Source organism: Rattus norvegicus, chromosome 18 (assembly GCF_036323735.1).
Source record: "Rattus norvegicus strain BN/NHsdMcwi chromosome 18, GRCr8, whole genome shotgun sequence".
In the NCBI taxonomy this organism is placed as follows: domain Eukaryota; kingdom Metazoa; phylum Chordata; class Mammalia; order Rodentia; family Muridae; genus Rattus; species Rattus norvegicus.
This window is the reverse complement of record NC_086036.1, coordinates 54054990-54080814: the sequence shown is the minus strand read 5'-3', so window position 1 is coordinate 54080814 and position 25825 is coordinate 54054990. Positions and strand designations below refer to the sequence as shown.

The 25825-nt window shown below is 40.9% G+C and overlaps 1 long non-coding RNA gene across 1 annotated transcript; it reads right to left on the bottom strand.

Moving 5' to 3' along the window:
* Positions 1 to 241: 241 nt before the first annotated feature.
* LOC102548224 (uncharacterized) lies at positions 242 to 4491 on the bottom strand. The gene is made up of 4 exons (XR_361389.5): positions 3801 to 4491; positions 1861 to 1912; positions 1042 to 1208; positions 242 to 337 (listed from the first exon to the last, which is right to left on the bottom strand). It is a non-coding gene; the product is annotated as an uncharacterized LOC102548224 (long non-coding RNA).
* Between the last annotated feature and the right edge of the window lie 21334 nt (positions 4492 to 25825).

Here is a 25825-nt window from a genome sequence, read left to right as displayed (position 1 = left end):
AAATCAGTGTAAGAGCTTATTTAAGCTACCTTACAATTTAATAGATGGAAATGCACCCAAAGAATAATTATTTTCACAAATAGCATAAAGGAGTTAATTTCTTAAAATTCATATTTGCACTTGAATTCACAGAAGAGAAGCAGACAAGTTTAGGAGGAAGAACAAGAAAGTGTTAAATGAATCTCTTTTGAGAGAAGGCAACACGAGTTTAGGGGAAATTAAAGAAACACAAATAATGCTCTATGCTTGTAGGTTGGTTTAATATAAAAACAGAGTTTGAACATGATAGGTGCTCTTCTTCAACTGTCCCAGCATGTTCTCACACACCATCCCTTACCTGTGTAGGAAATAAAATCAGATGTTATTATCTTTCCATTTTATGCATGAAAAACTATAGAAGAGTTGGGCAAATTATGCTTCTCAACAGCTATCTGAAATCATGTGTGCTGCCAGCACACATTTAATCTACAGAAGAAATATGAATCTACATACATCATGGTCACATCCGTCATGGCCTTGGGAATGTTGTGAAGCATTCTATGTGCTGACCAAGCATGTTTAACATTGACTGTATGTCCCACCAATGCAGGAAGAACATTGATGAATGAGGCATAACCCTGGATTCATGGGGCAGTTCTTTGCAAAGCAAGAGACATACTAAGTTTTTTCGAATAAGTAATTGTATTGATAAAATAATTGCAAAGTAAAAAGTCCAAAGTGGCTAAGAAGGATTATTGGTCACAGTAGACTTTGCTGGTTTCTAGAGAGGTGTGTGTGTGTGTGTGTGTGTGTGTGTGTGTGTGTGTGTGTGTGTGTATACATAGTCATGCCTCTCTAAAGATATATATATGTATATGTGTATATATGTATATATATATATATACATATATATATATATATATATGCAGTAAAAGGAGAGGAATAAAGACCCTTCACCATTTCCTGATCACTGACTCTTACCATCTTCAAGGACTTTCACAGATATGGAGTCATTACAGCAAATATGCTCTCATTATAAGTGAAATAACAATGCAGACTTACCAGTATGATGGTTTAAGGTCTCTTCCAAATTCATGCTGCAACTCAGTTGTCATTATATGAGGTGGGGCCTTTAAGATCAAAGGATACATTTAGCCCAGCTCTCCATGCTGCACAAAAGTCCATGCTGGATGCTGGTTCCAGGTTCTTAGGTTTCTCGGCCTCCTGAACTGAATACCAAATAAACTTCTATTATGTGTAATTCACCGAGGCTGTGGGATTCTCTTACAGAAACAGAACATGGAGGAAGACATCTAGGAATGCTTAGCTAGGCACAAACCAGAAATATGCACCCTTCAGCCTGGTGCACAGTCACAGTGTTTGACAGTCTCACAAAATGAAAGCCACCTTCATAAGGAGACCAAACTAAAGAAGAATGGTCCACAAACAAAGGAAAAGTCGGCGGAGAAGGCGGCTAGCTGGAGTCATTCATATGTCACACTCATAGCCATTGTCTGGAAGAAATGTAGCCAGCAGGAGGACCTCGGGAGATAATAAAGCTAATTATTTTTATGTTGTTTTTTGTGTTTTCTCTTCCAGGACATGTCTTATCCCACTCAGGTTGTTAGTACAAAATGCTGTAGGTTGTGGAGTTTATAAATGACAGGACTTCATGTTCCAGAGGTGTGCAGACTGAGAAATAAGGTACCTACCTGCTCACATGTGCCAGGAACAGACAGAGTTCCCTGCTCTCCTGTCACCACTACTCCATCTTCAGGGTCCCCCCCTTCATATCCTTCCTCCCTAAGATCACCATTTTAGGGATGAAATTTTAACATAGGAATTTGGAGTAGGAGCACGAGAATTCTAAGCATGACAGACCTTAAGGTTGTTTCCAGAAGAATGAAAAATGCAGTCCAAGCTTAGGAAAATCCTAGCAAGATTTAAAAGGAAAAGATATGCATATAATATATATTATATCATATGATTAATATATACATATGTAACACATTCATAATAATAAATAACATAATTAGCACATGTTTAATATTATAGGTTATATAATATTATATGTGATATTATACATACAATTACTATATCATATATACTATATTACATATTATATAAATATAATATAAATAATAAACACTATTTACATTTATATTACATTATAATATTAAAAAATAAAAATATATTATATACTATTATATATGCACATAATATAATATGATGTATGAAAATATTATTATATATTAATATAATATATGCACATACCATTAAATACATATTTATATATAATATACTTATATATTAATATATAATCAATATATATAGTATTATACACAATAATAACGTTATACTATATGCATATGTATGTATAGTGTGTGTGTAAGAGTGTATTGAATACAGTCTGTGTTAGTCAAAGGCCTAAGGGGCTCTCTGCTAGGTTTGACCCAACTCATGATCAGATATTTTCAGGACCCTTTGCTATTAGCACTTGAATATTTGGTGGAGGAAAAATGATGTATGGGTTTTTTTCATAGAAAATGGCTGTTTTCACTGGTATAAAATGAAACTGTTCTAAAATGGTGAAACCCAAAATGCATAAAGTAAAGGGCGAAGGCAGCATGCTCAAGGAACTTGAAACTATTGAAAGTAGGCATGCAGGTGCAGACTTGGGAGTCATGTACTGGAGTGAAAGCCTGCTTAGCTCATAGAGACTAAGAAAGCACCCAGCAGACCTTCCTCCTCAGCTGACATTCTTAAAAGGAAACGGTAAGCTCTCCTCCTCCACACTGTCCCAAAATCCCTCGGATGGAATACCCCGCCCTTCTACTTCCTGTGCATATCTCTAGCTATCCTCCTGACTTCCTCTTACTCTCTACGGTTTTTTCCTATTTCCTCCCTGTTGCTTCCTCCACCTCTCGACTTAAGGTTGGTTGACTTTATTTAATCCTGTTTATAAGAAGCAGAAAACTCTTGGATTAAGGGTATGGGCTAAGTTTTCCCAGTGAATAACACAATCTTGGGGTTCATAATGTGATCAAATATCCTGGAACACACAGGAAAGGAACCTGAGGTTAGGGCACGTCAAATAACACTCTGTTTATATTGCTATTAAGAAGCAGAGTATGAACTAAAATTTGACCCATTTCATTCTAAAATCCGTGCTTTTAAATCTCTAGGACCTGGGGCAGGTTAGATGTTCAGGAAGGAAAGGAACGTGTTTCGCAAGTCTCATGAACTCAGTTTATTCACAGAATACACATGAAGGCAGAAGGGAAAAAATTAATTCCACAAAATTGTCCTCTGACCTCCATATACCTATCTGTAAACATACCTTACACACAATAATAAAGTTTAGATCTCTAGGCCTTAGGATTAATGATTTAATAAATAAGGTAATACAATCCAATGGGGTAAAGAATCACGAAACAAAGGCTAGATTGCATATTGGTCAATAATTTGCATACTCTCTTCTGCCCAATCAGAAGCAAGCACAGACAAAGATTCTTGGGTAATGACTAGGCAGTTTAACTAACAATAATTCTCTAAAATGTAACACTCAACATTTTTAATCAAAACGAGTGTTATCGCCGTGTTATTTTAGGAGGCAATTTCTACAGGGTAATATACCTATAATTTTGATTCCTCAGGTCTCGGGGACATGCACCCTCCTGTCAACACCTACTACGCATGCGTGGCACAAAAAAAAATTTGAATGATTCATTAAATGCAAATCGAAGGCAGCACATATGGGGAAGTGTTTATAAGGTGGTTGGGGAAAGAAGCCTGCAACAAATTCTGGTTAATATCCTTACCAGAACCTGCTGGTCCCTTCCGATAAGATCCTGGAGTCGATTCTGGAAAAGCTGAATGCAAAGCTTGTGTTACTCTCCAGTGCCTGGGTTGAGACACGCTCTTCCCTTAAAGCCCTAAGTCGAATTCCTTTTTATCAATACTAGGTCTTTGTGTGGGTAATTCTAGAACAGGGCACCTTATCGACAAAGCAAAATTCTGCTAGCAAAATTCTGAATGGGTGATGAACTGTGCTCACACTCGAGCCAAAGCTGCCAGCACGGGATTATCAACCGAAGCAATATTAAATGGAGTTTAAATTATTGTTTTAATAAGGCAGAATCTGGATTCCTCCCTGGTTCTTGACCAGAAGCCTTTGTCAAAGAATCAACTTTCCTTTTTGTTTTACCTCCAAAGTTTACCTCATGTAACGTGGGAGAAACTATTATTTAAATTATACAAGCCGCCCTGGGTTCCCCGGCAGCACTTTCTGAGCCTCTTTATGGATGAACTACTTGGACGTTGGTCAAATTTTAATGAAATCAAAACGAGGATAGCATTGCTTTCTTTTTAGGTCATCGGGGTAAAGAGGACGCGGGGACAGCTAGAAATAGTTAGAGAAAAACTGGAGATGAGTCTGCGGATGTTTGAACCCTGTGAGCACTATTTGGCTGGCTCTCTGACCCAGTCTGGCCTCAGTGAGCTCCAGGAAAAACCTGAGGAACGTCAGGTGTTGCCTCAGTCAGTTGGTAACCAGGAAGCCAGCTACCTACTGGCTACATTGGCCTACCCTGGCACTAGTGGTCAAAGGGTCTGTGCCATGACTCAATGTGGCGTATTTGTTCTTGGAAGAAAACCTTTTTCTGTCTGCATGGATGGATATATGAGGGATGTCTTAAGAGACTAGGGACGGTTCTCTCCAGTGCCAGGTTTGCGTGCAGCTCTATCTCCAGTTTTAAAGATTGTGAGGAATGAGAACCATAACAAATACCACGCAAACTATGCAGGTGTTATCTGGTACATGCGACCACTTCCTGACGTGGAATCAGGTTCTGGCTGATCACAGTCATGAACCATGAAAAGGAGCTGCATCAGAAAGTGAAGGGGGAAATGGAGGTAAAAAGCTTCACAGGGGAACTTTACCATGATCCACTTATTGAATTCTGAACTTAGTTGAGCTCTATGCTAATAGCTTTACATAAGCTTTTCGACTGGAACCTCATACAAACCCATGAGGCAGGAATTATTAGCCCCATTTGACAGGCCAATCTGTCACATCTTGAAGCCAGCAAGTTTTTATAAATCAGCACGACCAGAGTCTGGCTGATGATATTGCTCCTCTGCTAACCTAACCAAATTCTATTCATTGGAGTCCTGAACACACAACTTAGGACTTCCAGGAGAGGGGTTTTCTGTGCTGGCCAACTGTCCCCAGAGGCAGCCAACATTCCCTGGACTGGATACCCATTCTGGGAAGCTGGAGTGTAGCCCTCTGCACAGATGGCTCTCTAGCAAGCCTCTGTTTCCCCGTTGGATCTCCTCCTGTCTGCTGGTTTACGACACTCAAGCCTTCTGTTAAATCTGGAAGGGCCCTAAGTGAGAATGCTTTGTCCTTCCTTCTCTGCAGCCTGTTATTTGAAAGTCTTTACAGAGGTCCTTACCTTAAGTCACCAAGCCATCCTCTCCCCAATGCTTAAGAATTTACTGAATTAAAAACAAGCAATTGTAAGAGCATACTTAGCAATTGTTCGAGAGTTTGGTTATGAATGGATAAATGGAACATGGCTGGCCTTTACTAAGGTAGCTGGTAACAGATTTATGCGTTTCTAGACAGTCGAAAGCCTTAATACAAGTTTTAACAAGTCAGTGTTTATCAGATCAAAAATCTAGGATTCTACCTGTGCATCTTGTGAACCATCGTCTCTTTTTCTTTTCATGAAGATTAAATAATTTCCATCAGAAGCTGACACATCAGCCCCAAAGCCATCTCTTGCCTGTGGCCTGGGAAACCGGGTCTCATTTCTTTTGCATAACAACAATTACCAGTTTCACAAGGATATCTTTATAAAAATCTGATCCTTATTGTCAACCCACAAGTTGGGAGGCTTACAGTGCATTGAACTGCGTGGGTTTAAACCTCAGCTCGAGCACATCCTGGCCCAAGCAAATTCTTCAACCTTTCTCTATATCAGGCCCACTCTCCATAAAGTGGAAGCGGTAAAACAGTTCCTTCCTCAGTTTGCTGGTGAGATGAAATGGGTACGTGGTTTAAAATTGCTGGTACTTAGATCAGGCTCAGTATGTGGGTTGGCTGGGATTAAAATAGTGAACACCAATGCCATAATTCTGTAAGTAGAATAAATCTCACTGTAGACTTGGGTGTTTTACCTATCCTGAAATATTGCAAGAAAGGATTTTTTTCACAGCCCCCACTCCTCAATATGCATACTTACCTAGGGGGGAGATTTATCCCAAGATCCTTATTAGGTGCCTAAACCTTCCCATGATGCCAAGCCCTGTGCCTGGGTTTATTGACATGGACATACCCATGATGATTCATAAAATTATACAGCCAGATATTAACTGTAAGCAATAATGAAATAGATTATAAACATGTGGTCTCTTTCTCATTAAAATCTTTTATTTTACTATACTTGCCCACATTTTGTTCTCACTTTCTTAACAAGGTATTTTAATGCTTCTATTTGGTGTAGCCAAATTGTCAACACTATAATTTTTGCTCTCTGGGACAATTATTAGGTAGAATTAAGGTATTTGAATGTGAAGATGCAATGAATCTCATGACATCCCTTGGCTACATTAAAGAATGACAGAGAAGGAAAAGAGGAAATGATCATGTAACAAGGTAACCAAGAGCATGTGATGTCCTTCCTACATGGAACAGACTACTCTTGTAAGTAATGCATCCTAAACGGAGGACAGTCATCCACGAATGACCTCCATGACCCACAATACCTCTTAAAGGCACCTCAACAATGTTACTTTGGGGACATGAGTTTTGATGGGGACAGATCCCACTCCAAGCCCAGTTAGACAAAGTATGACTCCCATTCCAGTCAAGACAGAAGGGGAAGCACGGTGTTACCTTGGTACTCACAAGAATGTGTAGCTTAAAACTCCTCTAGACCTTTTCCATTTAGTGGTTAATAATAGAAAACTGAACAACAGAATGGGAAACTGCAGACAAGAATAGTACTTTCATATAGAGATAATCTCATTTTAGAGAAAAAAATGTGAATAGGTGAATAGGTGACCACCTTTATGTGACTGCTGTACATATTCTCTCAAAATTGGGATGGACCAATCAGACACCCCCACCCAGAGCTCCCAAGGACTAAACCACCAACCAAAGAGTACACATGGAGCTCCAGACAAATGTGTAGCAGGGGATCTATTGTTGGGCATCAATGGGAGGAGAAGCCCTTGGTCCTGTGAAGGCTCGATGCACCAGTGTAGGGAAATGCCAGGGCAGGGAGTGAGGCAGGAGTGTGTGGGGAATAATATTTGAAATGTAAATAAATAAAATACCCAATTAAAAAATAAAATAAGCAATAAAAAATACAGGAAAGAAAAAATCAAGATGGAGACTGGCCATCTACCATCTGGACCAGATGTGAGTCACTGTAGTCCAGTGTCAACTTTAAATGAATGTGTTGATCTATTCAAGTTGCCTTTTTGTTACTTGATACTTCTATTTCTTACTTCCCTGTGTTGCTTTCTAATTAACTACATCCATTTTCCAGATATCATTTTCTTAGGTGTTAAGAGTCCTGCTTCAAAAATTTTGAAAATCTGCTTTTCTCCTCAAAGATCACCACAGATTTTTATCATCAGCATTCTCTCAACTCAACATAGTTTTATACTTAATAATCTTTTTCCCACTCTAAACTTAAATTCCCATTTCTGGTCTCAGAGCTTGTTCTCCTTTCTCCTTTACCATTTATAGCATCTGGGTCCTTTCCATTATACCCCAATTGTTCTCTGTTTCACGAGTCCTTGAAAAAAAGAGAAAAACCTCTACCTTCACTCCTATTGGAAGTTTCACCATTTTATGCCATTTCAGGGAATATCCACATTTTCTGAAATACTCAACCAATAACACAGATCCTCTGATACACTAAATATAGCCCTGGGAATACTCCCCTTTGGGCCATACAAATCTTAGTCTTTAATGAGGAGTTTCCTTATTTATTTCAAATAGACAGACCAGTGCAGTAAATTCCTCAGAGTGAAATGTGACTGACAGATAAATGGCACCCAGGAGGATGAATTTTTAGAAAAGCACCCAATGGCTTCTGCATGCTCCAGTCAGCTCCTGTGGTGCTTTCTGAAGAGTTCTAAGCCCTCAGTGGGTCTGCACAGTTAGCAGAGTAGGCTGCCAGAGAGCCAGATGTCGCTGTTGGAGACACATCAGCAACACCTCTTGCACAGCCACCCTCTACAGAGACTAGACAGCAAATAAACTGTGATCCTTTTATTACAGTCATTGGAACAATGATCCTGAGACGTTGTTGTATGGAGCATTCGTTTTCTCTTTGGAGAGCTTGTATGAGGCAATGAAGATTAGCTGCCCACACATGTTAAATTATTAGTAAAACGAGAGGAAGAGACTGAAGCAGAATGATCAACTGTCACTACACAAGGAATCTTCCATCTGTTCCCTCCTCAAGCGAAATATACCTTGTTCTGCATTTGAGTTCAGCAGCCAGTACTTGGTTAGTGTCCACTAGTAACATTTACCTTGGCGTCCGTCCACAGACTTTGGATGAAACACCATTCTTTCTGAGCTGACAAAGAACTTAGGCCATGCCCCTCCCGCCATCACTTTTTGTAAGAAATTTATCTTGGCAATGAAATTAGTGACACCTTAAAATCTCCCTTCTTCGTGTTGTCACCAAGGCACTGGAATTACAAATACAGCAATGAAGAAGCATTTTGTATTTAGTTAGAGTTAACTTTACCCACGGTTAACTTTACCCATGGTTAACTTTACCCATGGTTAACTTTACCCATAGTTAACTTTACCCATGGTTAACTTTACCCATGGTTAACTTTACCCATAGTTAACTTTACCCATAGTTAACTTTACCCATGGTTAACTTTACCCATGGTTAACTTTACCCATAGTTAACTTTACCCATAGTTAACTTTACCCATAGTTAACTTTACCCATAGTTAGTTAACTTTACCCATAGTTAGTTAACTTTACCCATAGTTAAGGTTTCTTCATCTGCTGAAACTGTTGCTTACACATAGAATAGAACGTAGAATATTTGTTGCAGAAAGACAACAGCTCTAACTCCAGTGCAAAGAATGAACAGCTCCTGGGACAGTACAAAGACTTGTGGCTTCCATCTTTTGGATCTTTTCTTCAATGGCAACAGAGTCACTTATCATTGGCAGATCAGTTTCTAAAGACATCTGGTAGCACTACTAAACAGGGACATTCCCATCTCTACCTACCATCTTCGTGGTTAATCCGACCACCCACCAGCACTACCTGTGGCATTCTCAGAGTTGTGTCCAGCACAGTTGAGTCCAGCACCAGCAGTACCACTCTGAAGTCACCATCATCTAAACCACCACCAAGTCACTGCTCTAAATGCTCTTTCCTTCACCATCCTACTCCAAGGTCACCGCCGTCACTCTGACCCCAACATTCCTGCTGCCGTCACCATCCTTCCCAACACATCACTGCCAAACTTGCCAAGATGTTCTCCTCTTGACCTTCGTGTTTGCGTGTAACATTGTCCCAGTGCTTAGATTCATTCATTTTCCTTTGTACCAATCCATGCCAGCCAGAAGTAACTGTCCCTGTCTGTTACTCATGGTTGCTTTGTTTGCATTATTGTATTCCAAGTTCTTAAGACATTTTTCCTCTCGGCATCTCTTTATTGCTTATCAGCTTTGATGCCTGTGATAGGCACACTACAGGAAGGGGATGAAGATTAAGTTAACAAAACAAAACAAAAAAACAAAACATATGGTTCTCTTCCATTCTCTACCCTATCATAATTCCTCAAAGATCAAATGGTGAGATTTTGATCAGTATAGGGAGAGGGCCACTAGAGATAAGAGCATTCAAATTCTAGGACATTAGCCATCAAATAACCAAGATTTGATTGTATTTGTTTATACATAATTGTGGACCTTCATTTTATGATTAAATGCTGTGTATCTGAAGCTAAAACAGTAATATTCTGAAAGTACCTTCTAAGTAAGTAATGACAGTAAAACAATAGTGGTACAAATTAATAATAATTTTTGCTCAGGATTTTTATCATTTGCCCTGGCCAAGGTTCCCTAGAGAAAAGAACACGAGTATTGCAATAGTTCCCTATCATGCTATACTGTTACCAGAAATTACTAGGGCAGATTCACAGATTAATGAGGATGGTTATAGTATTAGATGGGTGGAAGACTTCTAGATTTATTAAATAATTGCTTGCCTATCTTTTAGTTTTTCTAAAACCTCTTTGTTGCTTGCAATTTCCATGAAAGGAGAAAGAACAAGATGGTTTCCAAAGTCCCATATTACCCTGCTTTCGCTTTCCAATCATTTATAGACAGAGTCTATTTTTTAACACATCTTCAGGAATGTAAATCATGACCCCAGCCCATCAAAGAACATTCCTGAAAGTTCTTTATCTCATCAGCCACGATTTCACTGTGGCTTTCCAAGTTTCTGTAATCCAAAGGGATTATGAAGGCAAGCTAGAAGGAAGTGCTCAGTCTCTCCTATGAGATAATGGTGATATTTCTTAAAGTACCTTTGTCTCCTTGCAACGTTGTCATCAGAGAGGGTCACATTTTCCTCCCTGATGCAGCATCTGCAGACACATGAATCACTCTGGAGAGCTGGAAGAGAAGGCAGAGAGGAAGGTTTATACGTTTCAGTCCAAAGAGCTTAATCAACAAAGGCATACAGTTTGATGGTCGCCTGGTTTCAGGGATTTGGAAAAAAAGTTATTCGTTCCACTCCCAACTCTGTCCTGATCCGTGTCTCAAAACCAGTGTTCATCTCATCATTATCTGTTCAAACTGTTTGGATTAATTTATTAGACCATGCAATCAGAAAAGATGTCAGAAGATGTGGCACTTGGTTAATGCTGTGCCAGAAACATCAGGATCTAATGAATGGAGTCCTCGCTTCAGAGCCAAGCTGATTCATTTGCCAAGTCCACACAGGCTGACTCAATCACTATACTTGATGAAATGGGCTTGGGAGTGCACTCCATGGACCCTGAAAAGGTAATTAAACTGCTATGACCTGAACTTCCTTATCTCTAAAATGAAGAGATTTCTTATGTACTATGAAGCTGTAATCTCCCCATAGACCATTCCTCCCTGGGAGGGAGGAAGCCTCTGCATAAAACTTCCTTTTCCACACCACAGCATACTAAGGGCATAATTAACTTTTAGCTCTCGTAGACCTTTCATTTATTCAACAAGTATTTATTGAGTTTCTACAAAGTGCGTGGTATTGTGTTAAGTACTGGGTATAGAACAGCGATTGAGCAGATATCATTATGTGCCCTGGAACCTATAATCTGGTGTGGTAGTCACATATTAATAAAGAGGCCACACAAATAAGTGGATAATTACAACGTAGATATGTACAAGGAACAGGAGCAGGATGCCACCTGGTGTTTAGACACCCTTCCCCTTGCATAACTAAGTAAAATGTGAGAGCAGGGCTCCCCTGAGATGTGAGAAACTGAGGGAAAACATGGAGAACAGACAGGAGACTGCCATCCTGCAGAAGACCAATGGCAGACATGCTCCAGCGAGTTCCATGCCACTTACATAGATGTACATAGGTAGAAAAAAACATTTCAGCAATGGTTTCAAAGAAAATTCTCACTTACTGTTCATGCACAGTAAAGTGTCATGTGAGGTCTGCTTATCTGACTTCCCCTAGGAAGGAGTCATTTCCCCAAAGTATCACATGGCCATAGAAATTATCTCTCTGATATGCCACTATGTAAACGTGGGGGTCAGTAAACCCCAAGAACTGGGAACCAGTTGAAATCTAAGTACCCCAACTACCCCTGGTCTAGTTACCACCAAGACTTGTATATTATTTTATTTTTGGTGAGTATGATAAAAAATATAGCATTGACTTTGTAGACTTATCTTTATTCACAGTTACATTCTTGTCTTTTTATAGCTCTAACCCATCTGACTGTGATTAAGCATGATTTTATGCAAAGACATAGTACTGAGCTTTGTCTTACAGCCCATGGTAGATATGACAGTCATGGAACTTAAGTTCAAAGGGCAGAATCTGTTCAGGCAGCAAGCTCTTTGCCCATATATGGGCAGATTTCAATGACTATGACTTGACTGTTCACTGGGGCTCATGTATATCACTGAACACTGGTTTCCCCAAGTTTTCAAAGGTGTTACTTGATGTATGCTTATAGATGATGTAGTGCTTGTCTGGGCTGTATACCCATTATATTCGCTCATTTTCTACTCTGCCCCCAGCATGACTTGTCCATCATCCTATACAAGGGAAGTTATAAAAGAGAACACCGAGTGACTTTTCCACCCTCACTTCTACACATCTGGAGTTGTATGAAGAGTAAAGCTCTGTCTATGACCTTGACCTTGTGAAATGCCTAGAATTCAAATCTCTTATTCTCTCTTCATTTAACACCTGGTTTGCCTTCTGTCCAGTCCCAACTCAATCCACTCACACCTTAGCCCACCTCCTTTTGGCTTGGTTTCCAGTGGCAAATGCCAAATCCTTGCAGAAGGCCCATCTTGCTTCGGTGGCTCCCCATACGTTATTCTTCACTGTGTACCAGCTTCTCATCCCTTGCACCAGTTTTGTTTGTTTGTTTTGTTGTTTGTTTGTTTCTTACCCAAAGTCAGGACTCTGAACTCATGGCAATCCAATCTTCCCTCACATTTTAGAAGCTACGAATATTTCGATTATCTCATTCCATAGGTTTTCTGCCTTAAGTTAATTGCTGATGGTTGAAACAGTTGAAAAGGATACAAAAGAGAGATACAAAAATAATCCAAAATTATGCCACTCACAGAAATGATTAAACATATTAATGAATGTCATAATGTTCTTCCTTACCCCCTGCCACATATGTATATATGACTATGACATCATTTGTATTGTAAAGGAATGCAAGATGGTGGGCAATATACATATTTCACTGTAGTTTTTTTCCCGAACCTTATTTTTAATGATACCCAAATCCTAAGATTCTTTAACCTCCCTTGTAGCCCCCCACTCACCAGAGGTAATGGAAAAGAAAAGATAGGGGGGAAGTGGACCTGTGTAGAAAGGTTCTCTGGAGTAACTCCCATCTGTGCTGTCTAGAAATTGACAGTTCAGTTCACAGGTCAGCAGCGTCAGCTCCCTCCACTTGCAAACACTTCGTGGATACACCAGTAGTCCAGTTAGGTAGATGACTAGTTGTAGTAGTCCAGTCAGGATAGCAAACAAGAATCAGCAGCGGTGGCACTACCTAGCAGAGACAAACAGGCCTCAACCTTGGCATGAGTCAGCAGGTAGGACCAGGGCCAGCAGGAGCACCAGGGAAAGTTCTCAGCTGAGCCTCTCTCAGTGAAGCAGAGATCAGTGAAGAAGACTCAAGACCCACAAGTGTTGCACAGCCAGCTCTATGCAAGCCTAGTTCAGTTTCCATCACTGTTCATCAAGTTCTGTTTAAACTCCCTCTAATGGGTCTTGCCTGTGTGTCTATCTCAGCTGACATCATTCTGCCAATCTGCCCAAATCCTTGGAAGCTGCAAGAAACCTCAGAACACCACCAGACGGTTTTTTTGTTTTGTTTTGTTGTTGTTGTTGTTGTTGTTGTTGTTGTTGTTGTTGTTGTTTTGATGTGTTTCTCTCTAGGGAGTCCTGACAAACGGAACTCAGCTACACAATGTAAGACAGACCAATGCATGTGCATTGAATCCCTCCGTGTGCTTGCTTTAGCAGAAGATCTTTTCTCCTGTGTCTGATTTAGCTAAATGTTCCTTCCTGAGTCTGCCTTAGCCTTTTACCAGTGTTCACTTCATCTAAACATTCCTTAACATGTTTGCCCCAGCAAAACAGCGTCTAACACAACTAACTTTTTAAGGAACCCTTAAGTGTCCACTTCATCTCACTGTCCGTTTACCTATACATCACCATTTACAATCACTTGACAGATGAGTGCCTAGACTTCTGTGTCTGTGTATGCGTGAGTATGCATATGCTTATGTATTTACTAGGGGGCATGAGGGTGGTCTGAGATTCATTGTAGCCACCATTAGAGATGGTAGAGATGGTATTTGTAAATCATCTTGAGTTTCCTTTTCTTCTGTGTCTGTGTATGCGTGAGTATGCATATGCTTATGTATTTACTGGGGGGCATGAGGGTGGTCTGAGATTCATTGTAGCCACCATTAGAGATGGTAGAGATGGTATTTGTAAATCATCTTGAGTTTCCTTTTCTTTATAAACATCTCTAGAGTCCACAGCAGAACATTTGCATAATGTCGGTCCCATAAGAATGTTTATCTCTTAAGCCCCAGACCTGTCAACAACACATTGCCTTTCATGAAAAAGAGATAGTGTGAAATGTATACTAGGGCAACCAACTCTCGTTACTTTAAGCCAGTCCATTTGTTTACTGCAGAACTGGAAAACCAATACTAAGGGTCTCATTCCCATGTGTGCTAATGCTCTCCTTAGAGAGTCAGTGAGCCCACCATTGTCCTTCCGTACTTTGTCCAAAGGCATAGAATTGCCCAATGAAACTTAATTTTTCCATCACACGTAGTCTTCCATTGTTCTATAGCTTATTCATCCAAGGGTAAATTTAACTGAAATCTAATTTAAATTCTCGCCAGGAAGGGAAGGAAAAAAGGATACCACACCATCATATCAGCTAAAATGACCTAGCTAGCCTGTGCAGCTGCTGACAACAGGGCCTCATGTCCCCATAGGCTGCAGACAATGGAACCAAATACAGGCTACACCTTAACATTATAGATTTCTTCAAGATATTGTTATAAACCCCTAACTTTTCCTTTGGTGTGGTTCTACATAGTAACAGGAATCATTAATGGTATGGTATCAAAGTATCAAAGGTTAAAGCCTAAAGCAGTGGATCTCAACCTGGGGAAATCACAATCCATTTAAGGGGTCTCATATCAGATATGTGATAACCTGTATATCAGATATTTATATACAATTCACAATAGTAGAAAAATTACAGTTATCTAGTAGTAACAAAAATAATTTTATGGTTGGGGGTCACCAAAACATGAATAACTGTATTAAAGGGTCACAGAACTAGGAAGGTTGAGAACCACTGCTCTAAAGAGTGAAAGGGAATTACCAGCACAGGGAGAGCACCAGAGAATATCAGCTCTAATTCTTAAGTCATGACCTCTCTCTACACTTAAGACATTGAGGCAAAGCTGCCACTCACCCTGAGAACTGTTACTCACCACACAAACAAGGACCACAATGAGCCCTTGTATTGTGTCTATTTCATGATCCCTTGATTACAGCGACTGATGCAGATGCTGGCTCTCCTAAGAAAACAGGGATTTTACTGCAAAGGGTTTTAAAGAGCTCTTGAAATCCACAGGAGGCTGAAGACTGAGATGTGAAAGCTAGCAGAGAGAAACAAATTTGGAGTGAAGATTTCCCGCTCTGATCATGAACCATTACGAGCACTTTGCAGACACATCAGCTCTTCTGTACTTACTGCCTGCCTGTGATATGGTTCTGTTGTTGTGCACTGTTTCAGCAGGTAACGGAGATTCTGATAGCTCAGCGCCTTAGCCAAAGTCATACAGGGAACCTTGTTCCTGTGAACAACACTCATGGACTATATCATGAGGCTCCCTGAGGATTTCCCTTAAAAATCTTGGATGCCGCTAAAGAATATAAAATGACTATGGTAGTGGAAACCAAATTAAGGGCCCAGACTACAAGTGACAATTATTGGATATTGATTTATTGTATGACATTGGATTGATCATGAAATAAACCTGGCAATATAGCACTTGCATGCTTGTACAGATACCAGGGTTATAATTTAAAGCAACATATTGACATATAAGCCTTATACTCTCTAATGTGACACATAATCAGGGTTTGATAATCACTTGTTCAATAAATGAACGTGAGGAATACATTTTAACATATACTTTAATAATTTTTAAGTCGACACAAGTATGACAGCAGAGTATATCTGTAAGGGAGAAGGCTTAGTCAAGATGTGAAGAGAGGAAGAGTCACAGAAGTTTTATGGGAAAGGAGCCATTACCTTCTCCATGGTTGTTACAATGCCTCCTAGGTGAGCAGCAGGAGGGAGTGGAATAATCTTCATTACCAATTTACAAACGTTCCTAAGTGTTTTAAATACTGTAGTGTCTTTTAAAGACACTCCTACACTGATCATTTCAGTGGGGAGAGAAGAAGGAAAAAGATAAGACTTTTTTTAGTTAACTAGATTAAGGAGTGAGAAAGAAGGCTAACACCTTTCTCCTCACAACGCTGCAGACAGAACAAAATGGGAAGGTTTATGATGCTTCTGTAGTCTGAAAACTCTAATATTCTAATACTTCCCAGAGATATGTCTTTTTATACCTTTGAGAATTATAGAAATAGCATTTAGACAATATGCAAGCTGAGTGTATTTGGGCTAACCTGCTGCAAGGTCCGAGTCTCTCCCAACATGTAAGTACTCAGAAGCACTAATTATTAAATATCTTTTAAGCAAACCCCTATGTAGGTATTCTGTAGAAAGGGGTATGGTATGAAGCCAGAGTAGAGCTCACTGCTATACAGATGGTAAAAACTCAAGGGCAGGATGCCAAGAGGAAAAATGAATGTGTACTTTTTGAGTAGTTTTGTTTTCAAGGATGTGTACTAAAATTCTTTTTATTTTATTGTTTGCACAGGATGGTTCACAGAGAAAGCTGTTAGCATAATGTGGTAGTTTGAATGAGGATGGCCTCCATTGGCTCTTACATTTTAATGCTTGGTCTCCAGTGAGTGGAATTGTTTAGGAAGGATTAGGAAGTATGACCTTATTAGAGTTAAGTATGCTTGTTGGAGTAGGTATGACCTTGTTGGAAGAGGTGTGAATTTTTTGGAGAAAGCGTGGCTTTGTTGGAGGTGTGGTCTTATTGGAAAGGGTGTGGCTTGTTGAAGAAGGCGTGGCTTTGTTGGAGGAGGTGTGGTCTTATTGGAAAGGTTGTGGCTTATTGAAGAAGGTGTGGCCTTGGAGGAGGTGTGGCCTTGTTGGAGGAGGTGTGGCCTTGCTGGAGGAAATGTGGCCTTGTTGGAGGAGATGTGGTCTTGCTGAAGGAGGTATACCACTTGTGTGGGCTTTGAAGTTTCAAAAGCCCAGGCCAGACCCAGTCTCTCTGTGCGTGGAACAGGATGTACCTTACAGTACTCTTTATCTAAGTTTTCAAAGAAGGCTATGAGGAGCTGAGGCACATGCCTGAAGCTAAAAGCATGAGTAAGAGGAGTGCTCCACAGGACAGAGCATCCAGTAGGGCGGGGTGCTGCAGGAGGGGCGAGAAGCTGGCACTTGTGGCTAGAACCCTGGGTACATATGATGAGTACTAAGTGGTGGGGCCAGAAAGATGAGTTGAGCTCAGTCGGGGACGTGTCACACATCCTAACCCTTGGGTGTGACTCAGGACCTGCCAGTGAGAAAGTTACCATAAACCTGTTTCCTCTGCATGAAAGATACGGTGCAGATCATGGTAGGACAAGAACAGAAATCTGTAGGAAATGAGAGTGTAGGTTAGAGCCGGGAGAAAGGGGACAAGAGGTCACCATAAGTGTGAAAAGTTTAGGGCACTTGGAGCCTGTGGCGTGGCGTTTCCTTCTGGATCTCTAAGCCCCTACTTCAGTGAATCTAAAACTTAAGTGGCGACACTTGCTTCGTGTATTGTTGCGGGGTTTCAGCGCTCTATGGTTTCTGTCAACTGCCTGTTCTGTGTGTAAGGCTTGGCAGCCCAAGACTCAGGCAGCAGCAATTGCTGTAGTCTGCTTTGCTGCCGAGCTTGCCAGCACCTCAGCTTTCCATATTGTATCTGCGTTGGCAGGGAAAGATGAAACGGAGCTGACAAGCGGGATGGTGGAAGCAGGACGCTGATTCTGTTCTGGTTTCAGCCAGGATTGTTTGTTCAGTCCTAACAGCTAGCATGAGGCCTCTCTGAGGACCCTGGGAAATCACCAGCCACACGGTAACCAAAAGGCAGGCAGAAATCTGAGCAGCCAAGAGGGAGGCCGAGGCAGCCTTTGTGGGGAAAACATTTGTTCCCCTTAAAGAAATAGGATGTTTGAAAAGAAAACATGAAACCTTGGAGACGCAGACTCCAACACATACATTGTAGTAACCACTCCCTCCAGATGGGCTCAAGGACCACGCCAGCTACATGATCTATTTCTTTGCCAGGAACAAACTCACTGCAGAGAATGCCGTGTTCCCGCACAAAATAATCTTTGTGGTGTATTAAACAAGATTTGTTTCCAATTGCTATTTTCCCAGAGAGCAGGCAACCATTCTAATTCTTTAAGTTCACAATTCATTCAAACCTTATAATATCCATAATTGATCTGTGGTTCTGGGTGTTGTTTACTGGGACTGAGAGAATGCCCTGGACTTTTTCCAGATGCTAAAAAAATGCTGCAGAAAATGAGAAAATTAAACTGGTCTAGACCTGAATTGAGAACACTGTCTGAGAAACAGAATTAGCTGTATCCAAATTTAGTTCGTCGAGCCTCTCTTCATGGGAGCCCCGGGCAGCACAGCTCCAAAAGGAGGCAGACAGCCATTTGGCTCAGGTTAGATGAAAATGGCACCGTGTGGTAGCCTGGGAGACTTCATGGGTCAGCTCCTCCATTCCCTTGCTGTGGCCTGTGTGAAACAGGACACAGTCCACTCCTAGAGCTCCTGAAGACGGTGCTATCTGCCCTTCACCAGGCTTCCTGTCCTTCTTTTCTCCCTTCACTGATGTCAATGACATCTAGCTTCCTACAGTTCATAGAACTCCACTGAAGCTTGTTCTTATTATTCAAAGTGTGGGGAGACTTTCCATATGTCTTCCTTTATTTTCTGAATAGGGTTTTTTTTTTCCTTTGGTGACCCAAAACTCCAAAATTATTTTATTTGGCATTATGTAAAAACATCAATATTGAGACAATTCAAGGATTAAAGGAACAGTTCATCTTCTTATAAGTTTAAATATATGTGTATATATTCATTTTTATACAAACCAGAAGATAAGTAACTTTTTAAGGTTCCTTTTGTGTGTGTGTGTGTGTGTGTGTGTGTGTGTGTGTGTGTGTGTGTGTGTGATGTTTATGGGTACTTGAAGAGAATGTCAGAGCTACAGGCATTTGTGAGCCACTAGACGTGGGTGATAGCAACTGAGCTGAAATTCTGAGGAAGAGCAGCAAGGGCTCTCACCTGGTAAGCATGAGCACAGACTGGTGGTGTTCAAGTTATTTTTATCCCTCCCCTCTGAATAGCTTCTAACTGTTGTAGAAAGCTTTGTCTAGTTGTGAATCTGAAAGAAAAATTCACAACACTGAACAGAGTGGCCGATGCCGTGTCCTGGAACAGAAAACACGAAAAACAACATAAAAATAATTAGCTTTATTATCTCCCGAGGTCCTCCTGCTGGCTACATTTCTCCCAGACAATGGCTATGAGTGTGACATATGAATGACTCCAGCTAGCCGCCTTCTCCGCCGACTTTTCCTTTGTTTGTGGACCATTCTTCTTTAGTTTGGTCTCCTTATGAAGGTGGCTCTCATTTTGTGAGACTGCCAAACACTGTGACTATGCACCAGGCTGAAGGGTGCATATTTCTGGTTTGTGCCTAGCTAAGCATTCCTAGATGTCTTCCTCCATGTTCTGTTTCTGTAAGAGAATCCCACAGCCTCGGTGAATTACACATAATAGAAGTTTATTTGGTATTCAGTTCAGGAGGCCGAGAAACCTAAGAACCTGGAACCAGCATCCAGCATGGACTTTTGTGCAGCATGGAGAGCTGGGCTAAATGTATCCTTTGATCTTAAAGGCCCCACCTCATACCATACAATGACAACAGAGTTGCAGCATGAATTTGGAAGAGACCTTAAACCATCCTACTGGTAAGTCTGCATTGTTATTTCATTTAAAATGAGAGCATATTTGCTGTAATGACCCCATATCTGTGAAAGTCCTTGAAAATGGTAAGAGTCAGTTTTCAGGAAATGGTGAAGGGTCCTCTCCTTTTGCTGTCTTCTGCTCTCTCTCTTTCCTCATGAAATTCTTCAAGTTTGTAAGCTTGGCTGACGTCATTAGCTATGACAGCAAGATGCTCTATACCGTTCTCCTATGGGCTACTAGAGCTAAAATGCCTGTGTTCTGGCATTCTGTGACAATATGCAAATGAGTCCATATTAATCATGACCAGATGGACTGCCAGTCCTGCCCTGTCACATTGACTAGAGACCACCATAGAACCATCAGCTTCAAGGATAAGGCTAACAGAAACATGTCAAAAGGATCGACCTTTTCAGTTCTCAACTCCTGTGGTCAAACAGACTTATTCTTCTGAAACTAATTAAGCCAAATGTTTGTTTTAATGAGATATCTAGTCAATAGATGCCAGTCTCATCTCAGTGAAGGCTAATAAATAGCATCTAGTGAGTGTGGGGTGCAAATGAAGTCCCGGGTGAATGTGTATTCCTGACATGGGTGTGGCTATATGAAGGATGCCAATGTATGAGACCCACGAGTATGGCAAGGCCTTCCCCTGGTTGAGCAGGGTTGTTGACAGTGTATATAGGAAGTGGCATCCATAGCTTCCTCTGCCCAGATGACTGCAGCCTGAGACTTTCCCCATGCAGAGACACCCCTCCCCATGGAGAACAGCTCACCTCCTCACTCCGACGTACGTAATATGTGTGCTGGGTTTCTAGCTGCTAGTATAGCTCCATTCCAACCCTATCCATTCCTCCCTTTTCTGTCTCTGTGTCTATGTTTCTTTGTTTACTGACTGTGTTATCTCCCTAGGTCCCATCTTGGCCCCCTTTGGCCAAATCAGGTGGATCCCAAAACCCTGCAGGTCATGGCAAATGAGTGCACCAACGCAGTTTACAGTGTTTGCAGCTTCCCTCCCAAACTCAGTTTCAGTAGGCTCAGCTCTTAGCATCCATTGTTACGAGGGAGACATACTCTTAGTTCTCATATCCACAGTCAGATTTATAGTATTAAAATTTATGTTGACTCACACACAGACGTGGTATTTTTTACTATGAAATACGGCTTTCAGTTTTGTAACGTAACATCCTAGAATGCTTGCAAGGTTAAGCCATCCCTTGCCTGCTGTTTCTAGGTCTGCATTACTCCTTTGAATGAGCACCTCTTTTAGTGTATGCTTGCCGATGGTCTGGTTCTTGGTAAAGGACATGTAACAACAAACGATGTGTCCCTGTGTGGATCTTCTTTCATTTTTCCATAATACCCCCACTTTCCAACCATTCCCTCCATCATCATCTGATTACTCACCATTATGAATGATATCTTGGCCGTGTGTGTGTGTGTGTGTGTGTGTGTGTGTGTGTGTGTGTGTGTGTGTTTTGCACATGTACATACATGCTTATATGTGTGGGTATGCACCTGTAGTTATGTGTGAACATCAAATGCCTTCCTTGGTCACTCCCCACCTTGCTCTTTGAGGCAGGGTCTCTCGCTGAATCTGAGGTTGAACAATTCAACTAGGCTAGGCAGCCTGTAGACCCCACGTGTATACCTGTCCCCACCTCCATCCCACCAGGATTTGGGCACATACCATGTCCCTTGGGTTCTCAGGCTCTGACGATAAACCCTTGTGCTTATACCAACAGAGTCATCTCCCCAGTCCCCATTTTGGCTACTTTTGCCTTCTTTTCCTAAGAGGTGACATCATGTATTTCTTAAGAAACATTGTATCCTTTTAAAAACAAAACTTTGATTCTCCTTAATTTAGTTTTAAGGCTAAAATTGAAATTTTTATAGGGAAATTAAGTTTATTTTTATTCCTCAGACTCAGAAACTATGAGAGTTTCTGAATGGGCTGATGAGATAGCTCAGTGGTTAACAGCACTTGTTGCTCTTCCCCGAGGACTTAGGTTCAATTCCCAGCTCCCACATGATGGCTTCTGTACCCTCAGTGCCACGGAACCCATTACTTCTCTCTGGCCTTTGTAAGCGCTTCATGCATGTCTCACACAGACCTAGATATGAACAGGCAAAACACTCAAGCATGTCATAAAGGTTTATTAAAGGAAAAAAGAAAAGAGTTCCTAAGTGTTGTCATTCCAATTGCTGGCGGCATGAACCTGGGAGAGCTGGGCCTAGAAATGAGGGAGACAAAAGTCTCATGCAATAGCCAACTTTAATCAGCCCATCAGACACTTTATACCTGGTGGGTAAGAAAGGTCACTGGAGTAAAGGTTGCATGAGTTCAAGCTATACATAATCATAAGGAAAGGCTGTACACAGCAACAACATGTTTTTCCATAGAGACATGAGCAACAGCAGCTGAGGTAAATTCACTCCTAGCCACTACACCTGGAAGGAGAAACCCATTCCAAGGACAGCTTGTGTTTTGTAGAAGCTGAGGTCACAAGACTCTTGTCTTGTTTTCTTGGGGTTTTCCCACCAGCACTCAGAAATCTCAGGCGACTCCATTCTTGGACCTAAGGAGGTCTACAAACGTTTTTCCTAGTGGATTGACAAGCTTTGGAAAATTTCACCTAATAGATTTAATGAGTCTTGACTACTTTACAATATGATAGGCCGTTTTTCCACTGGCCAACGGTGCTTTCTGTCCAGATTTAAATCTGTAAAAGAGCTTTAGTCATGACCCTTCCATCCTGTGGAGGTTTCTTTATAAGACAGATCAATGAAGTTTGTATTTTAAAGTACATAGACGTTTTCAAAACAGTCTCGCCATGATAGTCCTGGTTACGAAAACATCAGATTGTTCTCAGTGGACAAAAGCGCCAGCTGGGCCCGATGTATAGACCTGTTTGCTTTAACTGTTCAGAAGACTAAGGAAGTAGGATCTCAGACATTAAGGCATGCCTGGGCTACAGAGTGAAATAAAGTGCAGCCTGGGAACTGAGTGAGACCTGTCTCAAAGTGCAAATGAAAATAAGGCAGTAGCTCACTGTGCAGTGCTTGGCCGACCTGAGCATAGTCTTGGGATTAGTTCTCTGTAACAAGACAAACAAACGAACAATCTCAGATAACACAACAGCATAAAGGGGAGGTAAGGGGAAGAAGAAAGAGAGGACTATTATAGCTCTATTCTTTAGTCTCGGAGAGATTCTAAATTATTTAATCTAATTACAGGTGGCTTGCATTAAGGCATTCAGAGTCTAGCTGAAGACACCATTTTGAATCTTGCTATTTGCTTCGGACAGGTATAATAGGTCTTCTCACCTTTTTCTTTTTGACAGCTTTATGGAAATTGGTTTTCTAAAAAGCTTCAACCTTTGGCACATTACCTCGCTCAGTCATTTTATCTGAACACTCAGGGCCATGGGAACTTAAACTATTTCTAGAACATACTAAGGGTTTTAGAACTTTTAAATGCAGGGACCATTATACAGTGAAAGCACCAGTTGATATAGCAATGTGCTAGAGAAAAATCTCACAGGACCCTACGCCCGGGTGAAAAGCTATGGGCAGTAATCGCCAAGGGTGAGGCTTCTCCACAAGATCACCCTGAGAGCTTATCTGATCCCCAGTGGTCAGCTCTGCTCATACACACATGAGCAACACTAAATTGATTCAACAGACTGTATTCATGTACATGTACATTGTCTGTGTGTATGTGTGTTAGAGAGAGAATTAATGATAATAATAATAATAATAATAATAATAACAACAACAACAAAGCCAATAATTTAATAAAGGAGTCAGATGGGCCAGAGATAAATTACAGTAAGAAGAGGAAGGGGAGAAATTATGTACAGTACTTATTATTCATGAATAAAATTCTCTTAAAAAGGACTTAAACAAAAGAATAAATGAAGCAAAATAGCAGATCAGACTATATAAAGCAATTATTTGGCTACTTCTCCACTTTTTAGTGAGATAGTAGATAAAATAAAATTTACCAATATTATATGTATTGTAGTGGTTTGGGTAATAATAGAGTCTTGTAATCAGGACCAAAGTCTGCACAGGAAACAGACCTTCTGATCTTCCCTCACCACCTGTTTGGAGTCCACCTTGTTCCTTACTTGCATCCCAAAGAACCTACTGATTTGACTTCTGTGACATATGAATGCAGGGTGCTTATATTGTTATTTTTCGTGTATCATATCTTACAGCTTTATTAAAATTTCTGTGTTTGTAGATAATAAACCCTGTATGCCCTTGTATAATTTAATGACTTTAATAAGTGTGTTGAATTTTTCAATCATCACTTGAATCCATGATGGAATACGTTTATAATTCCAGTAAGATCTTTCATGACATATGTTGCTCATGTTTCTACTGCTGCCCTAAAGTCACCAGCCATTCACGTTTCGTCTTGATAGATTCTATTTTCAGAATTGTCCATAGAAACCAAATCATACAACATTGGTTTTTATTGTTCTTAGTATTTTGGGGATTTATTCATGCCAGTAAGCATATTTGTTGTAGTAAAAATTAAAAAGGAATGTTTTCTATCAGTTCCCGCATGCCAGATCTGCTCGCTCCGCTGCTACTCTGCCAATGGGTCCACAAGCCGCCCACACTCGATTATCTCCCTTTTAGCTGCCCTCTCTGCGGGGTCCCCTAGGCAATAGTTAACATGCTTGGCGCGCGCGCACGTGCACACACACACACACACACACACACACTCACACACACACACACACATCCTGTTCTGCTGGCCCTCTGTGTTCTCACTCCGCAAGAGCAACAGAACCTCTCAGCCATTTCTTTCACACACTGTCCTATTTAGCCTGGTAACTCAATATTCCAGAAACTTGTAATTTAGCAATTAAGATTTACATGTTAAATTCCCAGTCCACGATACATTCATACAACAAATTCACTGCCAATTAATAAAGATTTAAACCGCCCACCTAGACAAGACAAAATCGACCCAGTCCACCTCGATCTGGATCATCCTGCTGTTGTCTCCATCTTGATTCCTCCCCCTCCCCCAGCTCCTCTTCCTCCTCCCTCCTTCCTAGACTTTTCCCCGCCTACCCTTCCCTCTCATCCAATGATAGGCTACGCCTTATCCTGGATCCACCTTGCTGCATAATGACCTCATACTACACATATCAATATTTTTTTCCTCTGTTAACCAGTCGTTGTAACGGCAGCATTTAATTCCCTCAACCTTTGATGGCTACCTGGACTACTCGCTGTTTGGAGTTACTATTGCATTATGGTACTCATATGAACCTAAAACAAATGTTTTAACAGCTTTTGGGTAACACTTGTAGTGGGTCTTCTGAGCCATCTGGAAGGTGCCTACGTGACTCCGTAGCTGTAGTGTGCTGTTGTGCTGCTTTAGAAGGCGGCTCTGCAAATTCACATTCTTCAAGCAGTGGTGTCATTTGCAGCCTTGGGTTGTTACCAATATTTACTGTTGTCAGTCTTTAAAGAACCTGGCTTTGTCTCTGCTGGAGAGAGGCAGTCACTCCAAAGTTTTTGTTCAGAAAGGCAACATCACATGACTAAAAGAAATAACTTGGCTGATTGATGAGATTGGAGGTCTTAGATGAGGTGGGGGCAAGGGACACAGATGGATAGCTTAATTAGAGGTGGATTTGGCAGTCACAAGAGACCTTACAGAGAGTCCATAGGATAAATGTTGGTGGTGGGGGGCGGGGAGAGAGAGCACAAATAGAATAGATGAGCTGACGCTAATGAGAGGGAAGATAAGGTGTTATGTCACACACACTATTGAACTCCAGAAGGCTAAGAGGATGGACCAAAAAGTGGAGAGGGATGATGGATTAAATACTTCACAAAGGATAAGCAGTTTTAGG